Here is a 19,219-nt window from a genome sequence, read left to right on the forward strand (position 1 = left end):
CTAAAACACCGGTGTCGGCACATAAGGACGCTGTCATAGCCTGTCAACGACGTTGATTAGCTGCGTATATACGAATGTGAATCGCATTATTGGCTGGACTATGGGATAAGGTGGCATCGTTCTAATCCCATACGGGAGCAGCCAGTGACTTACTGACTAACATTGCAAAACAGAATTGTTAAAGTTTTAATTTTAATTTCAATTCAGGTTAGATTTTTGTGTGTGCGCAACGCAGATTTTTTGTGTGCAGAGACCGTGCCAGCAGTGCGCAATTGCGCAGCTTAGAGGGAACATTGGTCACTACCACAACTAAGGAAGTGGAAATTTGAATAAATATTTACCAAATACTTTATTGATCTTGATGAGCAGCACCATGTGGTTTGACATGCCATACCACATAAATATACTTCTGAAAATATATTTATCATATGAGTAAATCTCAGTTTTCTGTGTGACATGTGACTGCTTATTTAATATTCAGCAGCCCTCTCGCCGAGCTGCAACCCATGTTTGTAAATGTAATGCATTTAACAAAGTAAATCATGACTCTGTGGTCACATTCACATTGAAACAGTAAGGTTTGTGTCACTAGTGCTTCCTATTTTACCCCCTAATGAACTGATTTACCTTTAAATGGCTGCGGGACACAAAGCATAATTCTGCTGGCTCTGGCCTACTTTCCCTTCTGGTCCTCCCCACTTGCACATCCTGCACACACATGCAAATATCTCTATATATGTATGTGTGTGCGGGGTGTGGGTGGATGGTAGCGTTGAAGGAGGAAGCATGAGGAGTCATCTGGCCATGCGGTCCCCAGAGGGAAGGGAGGGAATGCAGAGAAAAAACATATCTTTGCTCCCAACCTTCTTCTCTTCCCCTCTATCTCCAGTGATTACATCTTGTCTCTGTGCCATCACAGGATGACACATACTCTGCCTTTTTCAGATCTGATATCGTTTCCCAGGGATAAACTGTAATGAAAACACCACCCACTTCATAAAATTGTAAATAAACATTCAGTGCTAATTAGTTCTGGGGTATGAAGAACATGTCCTGTCTTTTTCTTTTTGCTCTCGTAAGCACCAAAAGATCTGATATTCTGTATACACACTGTTCAGGGACTGACGATTTTGCGCCTGATGTGATTACACGAGGCAGCGCTTTTTGCGTTTGTGTTTTTCTTTGTCTTCTCTCACGTGGCCTTTGCTCTCGGCTCTCAGCCACTGACCACCCTCTTTAAGGCTGCGGTTGAGGGTCACTCTGGAAGTTAATGACAGAGGAAGCACATGGTGACACGCAAATTGCTGGTCCAGCTCAATGAGTGTATGGCAGCTGGCTGGCCGGATGAATGATAGCAGCTGCTGTCACTTTAAAAAAAAAGTTTTTGCCTTGGTAGAAAAAAAATGTCATCTGGCATTTTTAATCTGTAATCTTGTAAAAGGTGCTGCCACCATGAAAACATTGTAAAAGTAGTATGATAATTATAGTGGTGCTTTATTAGGAACTGTTTTAGTTCTCGCTACACTGTGAGAAGCTTAAAGGTGATCTGTTGTCACGTTCCCAGGGTTTCTCTTTGTTGTTATTAGGTTTTGTTTTCTGTTTGGTTTTACTGCTGCTGCAGTGCTCTTAGTTTGTGATTATTTTTTCATATGAAGCTTTTGATTCCTGTTTGGTTTTCATTGAGACTGCACAGGCCATTTGAGTACATTGAACACACTGTCATGCTCAAGAAACTACACTGAGATCATCTGAGCTTTGTGATCTGATATGTTGTTGGTGTTCTCTCATATATTGGATATCTAACATTGACAAAGTTTTTATATACTGAGGTCAGTGGTTAAACTGAGGAACTGGTGGTGAGCTATGTGCTCATATATCAGTGTTGGTCTGGGACCAACATTATTACTGACAACTTACTAATGACGTTTGAGAATTCACTTGGCTAATACTATTGCGCATTAACAGCAAACCTAACTACATATTATATTGTATAAATGAATAAAGCTTACGATTTGTCCCAGAAAAAAGAGTTTTATATAAACAAGGACATGTTTTTCTTTTTTACTCGCAATGCAAAGCCATGGCATCATGACAACGTGATTGGTCAGTTGCAATGTTGATCCTGCACCAACATTATCATGATGATGTAGGAACAACAGCACAGGGATATCAGATACACCGTGACCTGGGACATTATGCTGCTGGAAGCAGCCATCAGGAGATATTTACACTGTGTCATAAAGGGACATGGTCACTAAAAGTACACAGATGGACTGTGGTGTTTAAGCATTGTTCAGTTGGTCTTAAGGGAACTGAAGTGTGCCAAGAAAATGTTTCCGACACCATCACACTACCACCAGCAATCTGAAGCATTGACGTAAGGCAGCAAGGATCCATGCTTTCATAGTGTTTACACCAAATTCTGACATTACTCTCTGAAATTTGCAGCAAAAATTGAGACTTATCAGACCAGGCAACATTTTTACAGTTTTCTAGTGTCCAATTTTGGTGAGCCAGTCCAACTTGTAGCCTTGGTTTCCTGTTCTTAGAGATATTTTCTTTTGCTGCTGTTGTTAGCTTATCCTTTCTATCAGCTTGAAACAGTTGGACAACTTTCCTCTGACCTCTAGTATGAATGAGGTATTTGAATGAGGAGAACTAGTGCTCACTGGATAGTTTCTCCTTTTGGCTCATATTTTGTAAATCTTGGAGTTGGTAGTGTGCTAAATTTCCAGTAAATCGGCAGTTTGATACTCAAAGTCACTTAATTTTCCTTTTCCAATTTACCGTTTTCCCTATTCTGATGGTTAGTTTTGAACTTCAGCAGGTTGACTCGACCATTGTCGACATGCCACGATGCCTTGAGGTGCTGTCATGTGACTCATATTTGTATTATCAATGAGTTGAATAGATGCACTCGATGAAGTGGCTGGTGAGTGTGTGTATATGGTTGTCTCAGTATTTCAAGAAGCTTTTATACTCATTTCCAGCTCCACTGTTTTATTTTTGTGCTCTAGAGTTAGCGTCACAGTTCAAATTAATGCTTTTTTAAAATCTTACCTCGGTCTTTGGTACTGTCTATTAGTTCATCCACAGCATTAGAAACGCTGTTTTAGGTCTCTTGCAGCACCTTTTAATCTGCTTTTCTTCAGATTTGTTACCCTTTGCATACAAACAGGTTTCAGCAGCTGTGTGCCTGTGAGGACCATATTAGGGATATCCTCTCTCTTTGACATCACAAAGACCCAACAGTAGGAAATACAGACAGAAAACCTGGTTGAACTGGCAGGAAAACAAAGAGGCATTTTAATGACCAAGTTAGATGAACAATAACATTTAAAAACAAAATCCAAGATACAATATTTGACAGTGGAAAGGAAGAGAAATATTGAACATACAGTTTACAAAGACCTGGACAAAAGTGGTCTGTAATGGAGTGTTTAGAGGAAGTTGGGGCTTCCTAAGAATTTAGCTTACCAGCAGTTCCTCAGTTTATCCAATGACCTCATTATATAAATACTCTGGCAATGTTAGATGTCCAATGTATGAGAGAATATAAGCAAAAGCGCAACAGGTCCACTTCAGTTTCTCATATTTTACAAACTCGTCATATGTTCTGTATTTAAAGTAATAAAAACAAGATGATTGACTGTAGCGTTCCATCATGAACCTGTTATATTTAAGACATAATTTCAATTCCATGACCATATCAGCAGTCTGTTGTTATGTACAGTGTAAAACAGTCTATATTTTATGAGGAACGTGCACTTTGTTTTACGTCAGAGCAGCTGTTTGCTTTGGTCTTCTCCCACAGATGACCGCCTGCTATACTCACAGTGCTTCAGAATGTGGACAGGTCAAACAAAAGCTACGCAAAACCTCTGAGCCCAGGTTTTAACAACACACACGGATGTGTAACTTTCCTTTAATGTTCCTCACACACCATCGTGGATGCTTGTTTACAGGGAAGCCTACTATAAACAGCAGCCATTAATGTAAGGAAAACGTGGGAGAGGCACTGCCTGGAGTCCCAACCTTTGTTTACATTCTCCAGCCCTGACGTCAGCGGCGAGCTCAGGGCTTGGTGGATCAACAGTGGCCATACGGGAGGGTCCTGTTTACTTACCTGGGAAAATTACTGTAGCACTCTGCTACATCTTTAGCAAACAGGAGATGGGGAGGATGGAAACACAGAAGCAGAAGCAGGGAGAAGCGTAGAATGAGCCGATAACAAAAACACTGTGTGGAAAAAGACAGGAGTTTGAAGCCAAAGGTAAAGCTGCACGGCCTTGTTAAGCAAATACAGGCTGCCGCAGCAGGAGTCGTCACTCCAGGTAACCTGAGCCACGGGCAGACGTCAGGCATCGCACAAGAGATTTCCATTTTGAAACTCTGAGCTTAGCCCAGTTAATAACCCCTTCCTCCCCTTGGAGCTCACCGCTCGCCTGTGTATATCTCCGCTGATGCACGCAAACTGATTTCTCGACTTTCACTCGCACCTTTCGCACCTTTTTCTCGGTTAATTCATTCGGATTCAAGTCAGGGAGGAGCAGTTGACACTTGCAACTTTCCCACTTTAGCTCCACCTATCCTGCAGCCCTGCAGCAGCAGCTCCATCAGTATTCATAACAAATGTGACATTTATGATTTGACTCTGAGGTATTGCCCTGGGGGCAACTGTGGAAAGGCAGCTCCTGTGCTCGGTTCTCATGACAGTGGATTCCTCTTACGCAATATATGCTGACAGCTACATGCCTTTCAGTAATATGCTGGTTTAACTTTTACAGCAGGTGAGCTGTCAAGGAATGAATGCACACAGGCCGCGCCCAAGTGCTCCGCTTCTCTCTGCAAGCAATCGAAATTCATACATTTCACTTTGTGCTATTAGTCATGAATTGTCATGGTAATACTTTCCAAAGGAATCCTGTTCACGCAGGTGAGGAAAGCAGTTCTGACTTGAACTTTTGTAACACCAGTAATCTCCTGGTTGGACCTGCTCTTACAGTTTCGGGCCTCGAGGGTGATCGCCTGTCGGCTTTTGTAACTCTAGTGGGGTGAAGCAGATGACCACGATTTGACAGCTGCTGCACCAGCAATACACATAGGATCAAGACAGTTTTATGATACAAATAAAGCAATGAAGCTTGTGGTGCATTGTCAGGAATATTTCAGCTGAGACCACTATTGTTGAAAAGGGATTGCTATTTCCATCTGTGCTCATTTATATTTGGTAGTGAGTCCATGTTTTGGGATATGCATGTTTAGGAAGCATAGGTAGTGACAGCACAGCATGGAAAAGAGTGATCAGTAACAGATATAACATTAATTAAGCCCCCGAAGTCTAAGTCATCATTAGTGACCCTAGTTCCAAACACTAAACCTGTAAGTACTTAAAAAACAAGATGTGTGTCAGAGTGATTATTTTCTTTGTCCTCTGATCTTTTCTGTTGAAATCAGTGTTGGGGCCCGTACCAATTATGATCGAGACCTTGTTGGTCTAAAGTTAGGAGCTGGGGCAATGGTGGGTTACGAATCATCTTGCCAAGATGTAGCAAGTGTGGTCAGGCTGAACCAGCTTAAAAAGTGTGCCCTATATGAGATTTGCCAACTTTCTACTAAACATGAGCGCTCAATACATTTTATACAACAAGCCTCATCCAGCCATTCACACACGTTCATAAAAGCACATTTTTCTACGTGTAAGTGCTTTTTGTCTTACAGTCACACACATATGAACAAATCAGGAGCAACTCTGGATTCAATGTTTTACCAAAGGACACTTGGGACACCCAAGGAATCATCATCAATAATTCTTCACAGCACAAAGAAAACTTGCTACACTCTCCACTTTATGCGAAGGTAGAAGAAATTTAGTTGAATAAAAGTTTAAGGAAAAAAGATTGGCCTATTGCTGCAACACGTTCTCACTCCTAAAGCGTAACATTTTACGCTCGGTGACAAATTGTCGTTATATTATGCTTTCAGCCACCCAACACGTCCCTATATTATGAGTTCGGAAAAATGAGGAAATGTAAAAACCGATTGGAATGAATCTACACATGTACAGTACGTTTATTTTACTTAAATCGCTTAGGAAAACACTAACACAATTAAGGTGGTGGTTAATGTTAGGGATAAGGTTTGGGTTAGGCTGGAATAAACAGGTGGAATGTGTGTTGCCGTGGGAGCTTCATTCTATTCGATTTCATCCAAAATCCAGTGTCTAGCCTAGGAACGCATTCCCATGGAACGGCTCGGGACGTGACAAATCGTCCTCGGGACGAAATTGGCGGGTTATTATGCGTCGGGAGCGAGAGCCACTCACAAAAAAATGTTCCTTACTGAAAAAGTAATGCAGAAAAAGTGATTAGTTACAATCTTACTTCTTGCACTGCCACATGCACTCATCGCACCTGCTGGTGTAATTTTTATATTTTTGTACTAAACCCTGAGCTGAATCTATAAACAGTCAACTTAGGAGACTATATAAGATACGTAATGACTCATCATCTGTAAGTAAAGTCAGAAATGGAAAAATGTTAACCACTAAAACAAAAGTGTATTTCTTCTTAAACAGAGAGAACTAGATGTTCTCCATAAAGCACAAAGTCTTCATAGAAAGCTCACATTTTGTGGAACAGTGTGTCCATTTCCCAGTGTTAGAGCAATGAAACAGACATCTGTTGGTAAGACAGGCTGGAAGGTGGAAGAACATGATCCATATCGGCAAGCAGAGCACTCTGCACATGCATTTTAGGAGTGTTGCATTTAATGGATAAGATTACTTAATGAGCCAAAAATGAGCTGATGTGAAACATGGCTGGCCTGGGTAAAACATTTAGCACTGTTTCTGAGTGGCGAGCAGGAATGAAAGGAGAAGCTGAGTATGCTACTACAGAGCTACGGTTAAATTCTTACAAACGTGGGTATAAACATCAGCTGAGAGGGTGAGCCCTATATAGTACAGGCTTTGCAAGGTCAACATTGTGCACATAAGGAGACAAATGCATGTATTTTGAAATTCAGTTGCGTAAAAGTCAAATGTCAGATTTTATGTAATACTCACAGAAGCAGAACTGCACACAGAGACACCCATTAAGGATGTGAGGGTAAATTATTCATGTTTCCTACTGTGTTTGGTGATCTGGCCACTCTTAGCTAATATTTGATATATATGTGACACTTCAATAAACACTATCCCTTACTGTCTTTCCTGGATTATTAATTGTAGAGTATTTTTAGGAGAATACCTTAAAAGGAACCTATTGTGTTTATCTACATATTGTCATTCTTGTCATACTTTCCTACAGATTCACATTTCAAAATAATCCTTATTTATTTTATACTGAGCTTGCAGCTCATCAGCTCATCCACTGCTTTTAATCTGACTGGATGCTGCAGGTAAACAGAAGATTCGGACAGAAGGTGGGGTGGGGCTTCTGCGCTCACAGCCATAGTAGTATATGCGAGATACTTTCTTGGCCCACTTTGGGCTCCTAAAAGTAGGTCTAATCAAGTGCTAGCTGACGAATGTAGGGCTGAACGGTCATTTAATGCAATTTAAGGCAGGCTTCGCCCCTTATGAAAGCTTTGTTTGAGAAGCTAACAAGATTGGAGGAATGACTTTGTAGAAAGACAGACAAACTGTGTCTGTATGTGTCTGAATTTTTCCTGCTCAGGCTTTCATCTGTTCCATTATCAATAAATGGTAAACAGTGATCCGAGTGGTTCAGATCACAGATGGGGAAAAAAGTTGCAAAGTGATTCATATGTTCATTTTTTAAAAAATGAACTGGGATCTTCTGCCATCTTGTCTGACAGTATGGACAATGCTCAGATAAACTTTAAGAGCAAAAGGCTCCTAAGAAAGTGAGAGGAGAAAATGCTCTAGAAAACACATTTATGAAGGGAAAAACCAAATCAAAATTCAAATCTGTTTGCACTTAACTACAAACAGTAACTGCACAATAATTGCTGACCTCTCATTCTGAATGAATGCATTTAAGGAAAAGCAGTTTGAGTGTGGTTTCTCAAAGGTTCTCAAAGATCCGGTATCTCAGGACTGTCTTGTTGTGTTGCATAACATAAATTGTTTGACCTGTGAGGTGCTGGTGAGAACACCTTTGGGATCTCTCATGACTCATCCATAATCTCTTTGAGTAGTCTGATATAACTTTTTACTGCTGGCTGGTTTTTGTTTTAAGGGGGAAGATCGTAGAACACAAGAAGTCCCCGTTTATTACTGACAGATACAGGAAATTCTGCTGTGTGGAAACAATTTATAGTTCAGAACTAGGTTGACAGTGGGCACATTATCGAGCAGACAGAGTGAGAGATTGTGCTGATCCAATAAATCTGCATTATGCCAGTTACATATCTTCTCTGGAGTAGCTCAATCGGGAAATAGCTTTTGCTGTTTGCAGTGAAACTGAGCTTAATTACAGCAACAAAGGGCAATGTTTGCTTAGCGTGGAAAACACAGAGTTGAACTGCTGTTGTGCTCATAGGGAGCCTTTGCTCCACCTGATCAAGGCCCCTGAGGCAGCAAGTGTCCTTCACTAGATACTGAATCTCGTCTATCTCCAACGGTGCTCTATAGCTCAGCCTGACCCCTGACCTCCTTGTGAAGGAGGGATGTGAAAAGAGCAACTCTTCTTTTGGATCAATAGATTATGAAAAAAAAAGTGGATGAGAGAGGGTGGGAGAAATGAAGCATTTCTCTGGGGAAATTCCTTTTGAATTGCTTCCTGTGGGTCAGGATTCTAAATAGGTTGTGGGCCTATTAGTGATGGATCCCCTCATGATAATATGTTTTAATGAGAATAAATCCCTGGGAAAGAGACTACATTTTAGATTTTTGATAAGCAAGAGTTTAACGGGGCATTAGGCAATGTGTGACCTGTAATGACTGCTGTGGTTGTATGTGAAACTCTGGAATTTTTGTGGTAGCAACAGCACCCGTGAGCAGATATTTTTGTCTAATAGCAAAACGAGCACTAATGACATGGACCTAGAGACCTGGACTTATTCATCTGGCAACCACCAGCTACAAGGGAAAATCTTTTATTCTTTTCAGGCTAACACTGGGATAAGTTAGTTCCTCCTCGTGCTTGCTTTGATTGCTAGCAGATTGCAGCAATCACCTGCAGCTTGCATGAAACACAGAGTTGTCCTTTACCAATGCAGCCAACACATTTTAAAAGGCACAAGGTTTTCATGTTAGGAAACTCGACGTATTCCATGTAGTCTACTGGCAACCACGTCAACCTGCTAATGAGTCAAGTGAGTGCAAGGAGATTTTTTAGTACAGCATGTTATACCTCTTTATGACCAATTTCACGCAACCACTCAGCAACCTGTTGGGGAATACTTTTTGCTAGTGACCAGCAGTTGCCAGGGGGAAGCTGACTGGTCTCTAGGCCTGTGTGAATGGAGCTTTAACAATCAATTTAACAGCAACTGGTAACATCCTCTCATCAGCTGACTGGAAATGAGTTTTCTCCCTCGTGACTTGCGGTTGTCAAATGGTCACCATCCGGTCTCTAAATGTACGTGACTGCACCTTAGCACCACAGTTGTGCAGTGGTTAGAATTGTTATCAGCTAAAAAGTCCTGAGTTTGAATTCACTAACTGGCTCTCACCATTTCTGGTTTGTTTGCATGCCCTCCCTGAGACTGAGTGGCTTTTTTCCAGGTACCATCTTCCTCCCTCACTTTCAAAGATGATGATGCATTTTTCCTGTAATTTGTTTGATTTTTTCTCTGGCCTGCAGGAAAAGTATTGCTAATTTATTCTAGTGATTTTAAATCGACCATTGGTATGAATGATCATCTGTCTCTCTGTGTTAGCCCTGTGATAGCCTGGTGACCCTTTTTGGGTTGGCTTATTTTATACCCTTTGACTGCTGGTATAAACTTCAGCCCTCTGTAACCTTGACTGGGATTAAGAAAAACGGATGGATGAAAATTTTTAAATGAAATTTAAATTTGTCTTTGTCTTAATTTATTTGATGTACTTTGATTGACACGTAGCATCTGAGTCCTCTGAATTTTCCTCCCTAAATTATGGCCAGTGAGACACTTGAATGTGATAAATATACGAATAGATGCTACAGGAATTTTTCAGCTCTTATAACTGTCTGCCCTATAACAACTTGGGTCTGTAGTTCATAGAACTCTTTTTTTTTTTTTTTTATCAATGACTACCATGCCTTCCCTCCATAAAAGGAACTCTGTAGATGTGAGCATGTGTTGATTGACAAATGCATGAATCTGCTGGTAACCAGAATCAATAAACATTTGTAGTGTTTGAAGCAGCTAATTTCAAAGTTAGTGAAACTTTGAAATGACCAACACACTAAATATAGTATAATGTGATTATTGTCAGTAGAGCTTAAAATCACGTATGCCATGGAGGAAATCTAAATCAGTTTTAATTAGTCAGAGCAAAACATCAAAAACTTCACTACCAGTTCCTTTGTGTTAGAACTAAGCATCCACACACCACGGGACAAAGTAGAGAAAAAAAAAGAAAAACAGCATAACAAGAAAATGAAAGCCCATCACAAAAAGTGATGTTGTATTACCAGCTGCTATCTGGTTATGATATCACTTCAGCATTCAGCCTGCAGCAGAATAATGAAAACAGAAAAGTTAGTAGTTTCCAGGGGACATCCCCATTTGGTACTTAGCCCCAGGCACAGAAAGTGTCTGTTTTCATTAAAAACAAAAAACAAAACACACACTCATTGATGTCTTTCATTTGTTTCGCATGATGCTCCAAAAATGTTCTGAGTCAGATACCAAAAGGAGGAATATTGGCCTATTAAAAATCCTCCTATTGCAGAACAGGCTTGTGATTTACAGACTCCTCTTCAGCACTTACTGCTTTTTTCCGGAGATTCATTTGTTTTTCTTCTTTCTCTCCATTTTCCCCTCTATGAGAATCGTTGTGGCAGCACATGAAGGGGCAAAATCTGTGTGGAGCCACAATGGTGTCATCAAGGGCAAGTTCACTTTGACAAACTCCTCCAGTGGGCAGACAGGCCACACACAGACAACCATGCACTCTGCAGGAGGTGGCGGTGCATGAAATGAACCGTGCAAACACACAAAGTTGGCGTGCACATTTCACACACATGCAACGACAATGATACCTCTCATCGGCCTGTGCAGCCACAGTAGCTGACCGCGGCTGCAGGCCCAGCAGGACTGGAATGCGACCTATTGTTGCAAGGGTCCATCGAGCAACAATAGAGGTCCAGGGACAGTTAGCACCACAATACCTCCATGCTGATCTGTGCCGAAACATCAGTGCTGCTGGCTGCTTGGACGCCCTGCTGAGTGCATTTCACTGGTTGGGAATCAGGTCGCTTGTGTTACTCATCAATTAACGATGCTTTTCCAAGAATTGCTTTAATGGCAATCACATAGCAACGGCGCTGCCGCAAGAACGCCAGGAGAGTTGAGTATGTGGATCCACGGTGGGAGCTTTGTAGCTTACTTTATTAAAAAGGCAGAAAAAATTAACTTGGCACAAAAAATTATAACACACACACACACACACACGAACATATACAGTAATTATGGAAGCAACGCTTTATCACCCTAATGTGCAAAATCAATGAAACATTACATATGTGCTTCCTCTCATTTTAAATTCAGCAGTTAGTTACAGTTTCTAATCCCGGTAATGTTCTTTCAATTCCTCAGTTTAGTGGTCAGCATGTCTCAGCCAGATTCACGCTCTTTGGATTCAACAGCCAGACTGTGGGTGTGTTAGGGACAGCCGGGTAGAATGTTTAAAGATGGCTACCCATTCACAAGTGTGAGAGACACACTGCACATTTTAGACTTCCTGTTGGGTTCTTGAACACAAAATGAATCAATGATGTTTTTCTATATAAGACAAATGCTATTTAACAGCATGGACCAAATTTCCATGATAAAGAGCAGTTTTGTAAAGTTTGTGATGTCTAGAGAAATTTATTCAGTTCGGACGACACTTTTTTTTGGTTGCAGTGAATAGAAAGAGTAGCTTTTGAGCCGGGGTTCATCACAAATCGAAGTCTGAAGTGCTTTAAAGCTCAGAGCTGTTCTTTGCTGCTTAAGTTAGACTGATCCAGATGAACTGACTTGCTAGCAGCGGTCAATCAGTTGGAGACAGGATAAGGCAGAAACATGAAGTTTTGGTTCGTTGTGCGTCACATTAGGGAAGAAGTTATGTAGCCACTGAGTAACAATGCGGAACAGCTGCCTTCCAGTCAACAGTATCACCATCACTAGCAGGTCACTGGCTGCCCAAAAAAGCCGAGAATGAGGAAGTGACACTATATCTTCTGGAAGGGAACTGGAAAGCAGTTGTCAATGGGGATTTCTTCCGACCTAGTTTCCATTTGTTCAACAATGAAGTGAGCTATTCTGTTGTAAGGAAGTTGGCATTATTATCATGGTCAGGTGTGATAGAGACACTAATGCTGCAGCTGAATCTGCATGAGAGAGAGAACTGATATGCGCAGGTGTTATGCAACGCCAGGAGGACAGGACGGCTTTTCATTGTTAATTTTATTAATCGCAGCTATTGGGTGCAACCAGTAAGACTGTGGATAAATAATACAAACTTGTCACTGTGAGAACTCCTGTACAGTAACTGTTGTCTAAATATGTGGTAAGGAGAGAACATGCTTTCATGTATGACAATAAAAATGGGTGAGGCCATAAGCTACAAAACAGGCCTCTTAAAATGCACAGCTGTTTTAAAATCAGAAACCTGAAGCACCTGCAGTATGAGAATAGTGTTCTGGGGAAAATGGGACTGAGAGTTATGTTTTTTTGTTGTAAAATTCCTACATCTGTATAGTAAACACGTGTGTAGGAGGCAGACAGACAGACAGAGATATGGAAACAGAAAGCTTGAAAATAGAGTATGAGAAATAAAGAAAAGAGAAGTGGATCGCCCTTTTACTCACACAGCTACTGTTTACAGCACTTGATTGTCCACTTAATAAAACTAAGAGGATGTGAGTCACACAGCCACGAACATGAAAACAAAGATGGTTATGCATGCGTGTACACACACACACACACACACACACACACACACACACACACACACACACACACACACACACACACACACACACACACACACGCACGCACAATTCTTTCTGTTTATGAGTCACAGTGCAAGTGTGAAAGTAAAGCGCAGGTTAACAACAAGGCAGAGCATCTAACACGTGGTGGAGGCGGCAAAACAAAGGGTCACGTGAACAGATATTTAGCCGGGGTGTGTTTGGTTTCGTGTGTGGCTTGGGTGGGGTGTGAGAAGTGGAGAAATAGGAGCAAAAAGGTGTGGCACTTTCTTTTTTCCAACTTGGATGCAAGTGGATGCTGCTTTTTTTTTCTTCAGGTCAGTGTTGTGTACTCAACATTTAATAATAGTTCACACTCACACATACATTTTATGCTAATGTAACAATAACTCCTGCTTCCCAAACCTCATTCTCAACCTAAATGTTTTTCAGCAACTTCTTTTTTTTACAACAATCATTATGGGGCAGCATGGTGGTCCTGAGTTCAGTTCTACCATCAGACCGGGGTCTTTCTGTGTGGAGTTTGCATGTTTTCCCGTGTTTGTGTGGGTTCTCTCCCAGTACTCCGGTTTCCTCCCACAGTCCAAAGACATACAGTGAGTTGGGTTAGGTTAATTGGTCTCTCTAAATTGCCAATAGGTGTGAATGACTGTCTATGTGTTAACCCTGTGACAGACTGGTGACCTGTCTAGGTTGTACCTTGCCTCTCGCCAAGACAGTTGGGATTGGCTCCAGCCCCCCCGCGACCCTGAAAAAGAATAAGCGGAAAAGAATGGATGGATAATCATTATTTCAAATTTAATGATTTATGTTACAGTGACTTTTTGTTGGCCCCAGATTTAGATCTCGATTTTACAGTCACACAAAAATAAGCATGCTCCTTCATACTTCTTTGTGAAAGCATGGAAAACTAGTAGCAGGATAAATTTCACTTTCATGCGCTCAGATCATCAATCTGTTATGCTATTTTCTTGCACCATAATCTTATTCTTGGACTCTACCAGATTCTACCAAAGACAGATTTGTCCCTAACAACCAAGGGTCCATTGAACACCACTCTGATGTCTGTTGACTAGATATGATAATAATGCCAGTGACCTAATCATAAGAATGATGACTGCCACAAAGCCACAAATTCTTTCTATTACTTTTTGTATTTCTGTTTAAGCCATATGAAAACCCCAAGTACCGAGAAAAGAGGCAATTTTTCTGACCATGCACTGTTAGTTAAGTTCCTGCTAGAAGAATGATAATGATAACATTTCAGGAAGTCACTGCACCTGGCTTCCAAATAGTTCAACCCTCATAAGATGCATTCTCTTGCTCCTAAAATAGTTCAATGCAATGCTGGAGGGGCCTCAGTTAACCCTCCTGCCTTCTTGGGACCTTTTTGTGCCACTGCTATGTGTTAAATGGCTGCCATTTCCACTGTGTTCAGTGGAATATAACCAAACTTGCCACAGGATAGTTTTTACCTGTCAATGTTAATATTCCAGTGTGAATTCCTTAAATCAGCCTAAAATGGCTGAGCAGCAGAAATCCCCACACCCATCACCCTGGGGACCATTTTCTGCCCATTGACTTCCATTATAAACGCTATTTTTCAACCCCAAATTATCATCATATGATTTTATTTTTTCTTCTTTTCTTGGATGTCAATGAAGACTCAGGGCCTTGAAGTTTTAATTTTTAAATTGCAAAAAAAATGCAAAAAAAATAATGGCAGGTCAAAATGTATGTTGGTGCCAATCTTTGGTCCATCTAAAGGCCTACTTATAATGACAATCACATATTACTTCAACTGGTTTTTTGTGGAAATATTTAGTTTCGTTTTTTGGTTTTTGGGGCTTATAACACAGGGCGCTCATGTAATAACACTGGGATTTGAAGGGTTAAAACAACGAAAATATAATTAAAACTTTACATGAATATTTCAGGGAGAAGTAGTTTTACAAGGTTGGCTAATTTAAAGTGGAATAAAATATGGATATATGGTCTTTTTATGGCGTGGCTGAGAATGGTCCCTAGGGTGATGGGTGTGAGTTTTTTAAAGGATGGCAGGAGGGTTAAGTAACAAGCCAAAGTATGCTATAGCATCCTCCCCTCAAAAGGCACTCCTGAACTTGTGCAAGAAGACCAAGAAGTCCTTGTACTTGTTGGATGAGCCACATTGGGAGTTGATTTACAACAGTGCTTCCTAAGGTAAACATGCATGCAGCCAAGATAATATAAAAGCTAAATTGTCCAACTCAGATGAGAGATTGCAAAACATTATGTGCTGTTTGCTGTGGCCTAAACCACACCTTTAATGAATTTAGCAAATTTTTCAGAAGTCTTTAAATTAGTTTTCTGCATTTCAATTAGAGTTCCTGGGTTAATTACTGCTAACCTTTTAATAGAAGCCTATTCATATTGTATGCGGCCAATAACCTACACAAAAGGCTGCTTAATAAGCTATCAGTGTAATACCACACCAGTATCTGGCAGCAGCAAGTGTTATGGGTGTGACTCCAGGTACAGAATTGGCAGAACATTGAGTTTTGTCTGTCACACATCTGGCACGCTGACTTTACCACAGGGTACATTTGTTAGATGAGCATACTTTGATGCACCAAGATGTGAGTTATTACATTACATTTGGGTGCACAAGTAAAATACACATTCATCTGTGCACAAAACTGACATCTTGAGCTGGAAATAACAGAAGATTAAATACTTTAATATTAAATTAAAACAACACGCACTATTAAAGGTCATTAAAAGACAACGGGTAATTCAAGACATTTATGAAGGGCAATTTATTACAGCAATATTAGCAGCTTTATTAATGTCCTTTCAAATTGCTTTTAAATGATAAAATTACAAGTAAAGCCTAATATAAAATAAAAGACTCTATGTTTATTTGTCATCAGCCAGACGGACAAGGCGACACCTGACTGGACTTTTCTAATTTAAGGTATCTTTAGAAGATATTTTTAGAACTTTATAACCTGGGCCATTATTTTATAGTTTGCACCATCTGTTCAGCACATCTGCACTCTTGAACTTGTCATCTTAGCTATATAAGCCACGATAACCACAGTTTGCAAAGCTAAATATGGAGAACAATTCTTTAGCAATGAAAGGCACTTCTCCAGAATGTTTAGAAATAATTTTTGGTGTAGTTGTTGACAGTTTCACAAAAATTCATCAGGTCACATAACCAGTAATCAATGTCGCCCACCTCATCAAATTCTGGGTTGGGATTTCCTACCAGTTTGATGTGCCTGGAAAACTGAAAACAGAAGGTGCTCAGAGGGCATCCAGTGCTCAAAAGCAGCAGCAAATCTATTCTGGTTTCAGGGTATAAAATACCCGAGCACCTGGTGAAGGTCTGGTGAAGGTCTCCCCTGTCTGCTTGATATTTTTTGTTCTTTCTATGCACCCTCCATGCAGATAACTGAAGAGCCACACATTACTGTAACATTGCCATGTTACTAAAAAATGTAATGTGATTACAGTAGTGCGTTACTTTGTAATGCTTTACTACCAAAAATGTCAGTGGGTACCAGTGAATACTTTTTAATACTTCTACCTTTGCATATTTAAAAAGTGTTTGAAGTTCAGCATATAGAGAAACCCAAATGTCTTTTAAATTCTCCAAGTATGGAGAGAAGTTCTTGATGCCTCCTTACTTTAGAGCAAAATGTTCCATCCATTGTTGATTCGTAGTTATATCGGTGGTGACTGTCAGTTAGTGAGAACACACTAGTGTTTGGTATTAACAAATGCAAATCATCTTATTTGGAAATGAGCCTAAATCCATCGTAGGTCTATATTTAGTTGTTAGTTCAGCAGCGTCACTGTAGATATTATGAAGCATCCAAACCCACTATGGGAAATAATGCAGAAAGAGAGGGAGTTAAGCCATAAAACAGCTTCAGTGAGCATGCTGGGAGCTATTTTGGCCTTATCAATGTGACTCATTTTTATTCCCTCAACAAACCGTGTAGAATGTTTCCAGAGAAACAAAGGAGTGCAGCCACTCGTTCGCTACAAGAGGTCCTGGATGGGTTTGCTTTTATTCAACTCCACAACCCCCCCCCCCCCGTGCTACCCCTGTGCTTTCTCACTCTCAACTGTCATGTGGCTGCGTCTTACTTGTTCCGTAGAACTGTTCTTATCTAAACCTCACACTTCCAGAGAATCCGCACCCCTGCCTCATGTTTGTAACATGTGCGTTTGTTCCTCTGCACACAAGTATATTTGTGTGTGTGTGTGTGGCTACACAGGAAAGCAGGCGGGAGGTTTGTGTGATTAATATTGCACATCCTCGTGTGTTTGTTTATAATAACACAGCATACATTGCGGTGGCCTGTGGTCAGAGCAGTTTTCCTAGAAGAGCCATGCAGCCCCTGTGGTACCCCCATGTTCACGCTGGTATTGTTTTTGTTAAAATGAAAGTGATGGATACTTTTGAGACCCCTGGTGTCATTTTTTTTTTGATTAAGCAATAGTAGGCTACATATGTGATGCGTAAGTGTGAAAAAATCCATTTAGATGCTGTATATTACTATTCAGGCCGAAGGCTTTTTCCTCTGCTTTCGCAAATAACAAGGTTATTTTGTCTTATGACTTGTGCCTTCCATAGCGGCTTTTCTTATTATGTAAACATGAACATGCATTGTATGTAGACCTTACAGGAAGCAGGGGAAACTGATTTCTATATGGAATAGAAGAAACTGTATTTCCAAGGTTGTAAATGATTGTTTTTATAAGAATATCAGCTCAACAGCAAAAAGTCAGTACACCTGGTATTATTTTTCTGTCTTTCTTTCTTTCTTTTATAGGATTTTACAATTTTTTGTCTACGCAGAAAAACAAATAACAACAACTAATAACAGGCTAGTTTGATTTTTTTGTGTACATATTATACATGCATCCATGAGCTGCTCCTTGTTTTCCAAGCTTCATAGCATTAACCCAAACTTCGAGATTTCTATGTGATATAATATAAAAGACTAAATGGTTTGGGCGGGATTAGGAAGCTAAAGCACTTTTTCATATTTTAAGTATTGTGTACTCTTGCCTGTGAAGATGTGACAGCTCAGTTCCATTTCATATCTTCAGTTTCCAGGTTCTGGTGTTGTAGACGTTGTTGGCCCAGGGTAAGGCCCGCATTATAATAATTCAGTGTAGACATTTTGACTCTTCACAACAAACAGACATGTGATAAAAGTTTCACTGATGATATCTCAGTTCTGCAAAGTGTCTGGGTACCTACCAACCAGCATGTAAAATTACAGCAAACTCGTCTTAGAGGAATGCTTTCTTGTGATGACATGCCAAATGAGAATGCAGCTGTAATTCTGTGAGTGTCACAACTTTGTTCACACATGATAAAGAGAGGGCACCCTGTCTCATGCAATGCTGGTGGGGCTACAATACATTAAAAGATGCCGAAGTCATACATCAGAAAATGAGTAATGTTACTTCTGATAGCAAAAAGCTGAAACAAACCTGGTAGATCATTATCTCGGCCAGCCCACAGACTGGGCTGGCTGTCATTTAAGCTGCTTTATGCTACAGTCTGCAGCATGATCGAAATTATTGTGACTGTGTGCAATCTCATGGCCTTTGAAATGGTTGCTTCAAAGATGGGAACTGTGTGCACAAGTCTGAATTCGTTTCTTTTTCTGATTTACGTAGGGTTTAAAGTATGCATAGAGGTACAGATATATGCGTACAACCCCACCACTATATTTGATCAAATGTCTCTTAGAAACTTGTACCTCGACCAGAGGATTTTGGTAGCCCTCAACATGCTTCTGGCATAATTCCAGCTGAATATTAGCACCATTATTACATCCATACAATATTGATTGTAAATAAGGTTAGCACGTTGTTAAAGCAGGCCATACAAAAGGCGTCATACGTTTTGTTGACCACTCTTCTTGTCAAAACTGGTTCACTGTTTTTTAAGCAAAGCAAATTAATTATAAATAAGGTTGAGGTTGCGCCTTTGGAAAGATCATTCCAGACGTTAATGTCAGCTGTTCCTTCCAAAAACTGGTTTTGGAAGGAATAATGCAGTATTTCTCCCAAAACCAGTTTTTACTGTGTTTTTATCCTGTTGGAACATCCAGTTG

This window comes from Rhamphochromis longiceps, linkage group LG20 (assembly GCF_057381845.1).
Source record: "Rhamphochromis longiceps isolate RC_006_pf linkage group LG20, R_longiceps_female_GT1.1, whole genome shotgun sequence".
NCBI classification, from domain to species: Eukaryota; Metazoa; Chordata; class Actinopteri; order Cichliformes; family Cichlidae; genus Rhamphochromis; species Rhamphochromis longiceps.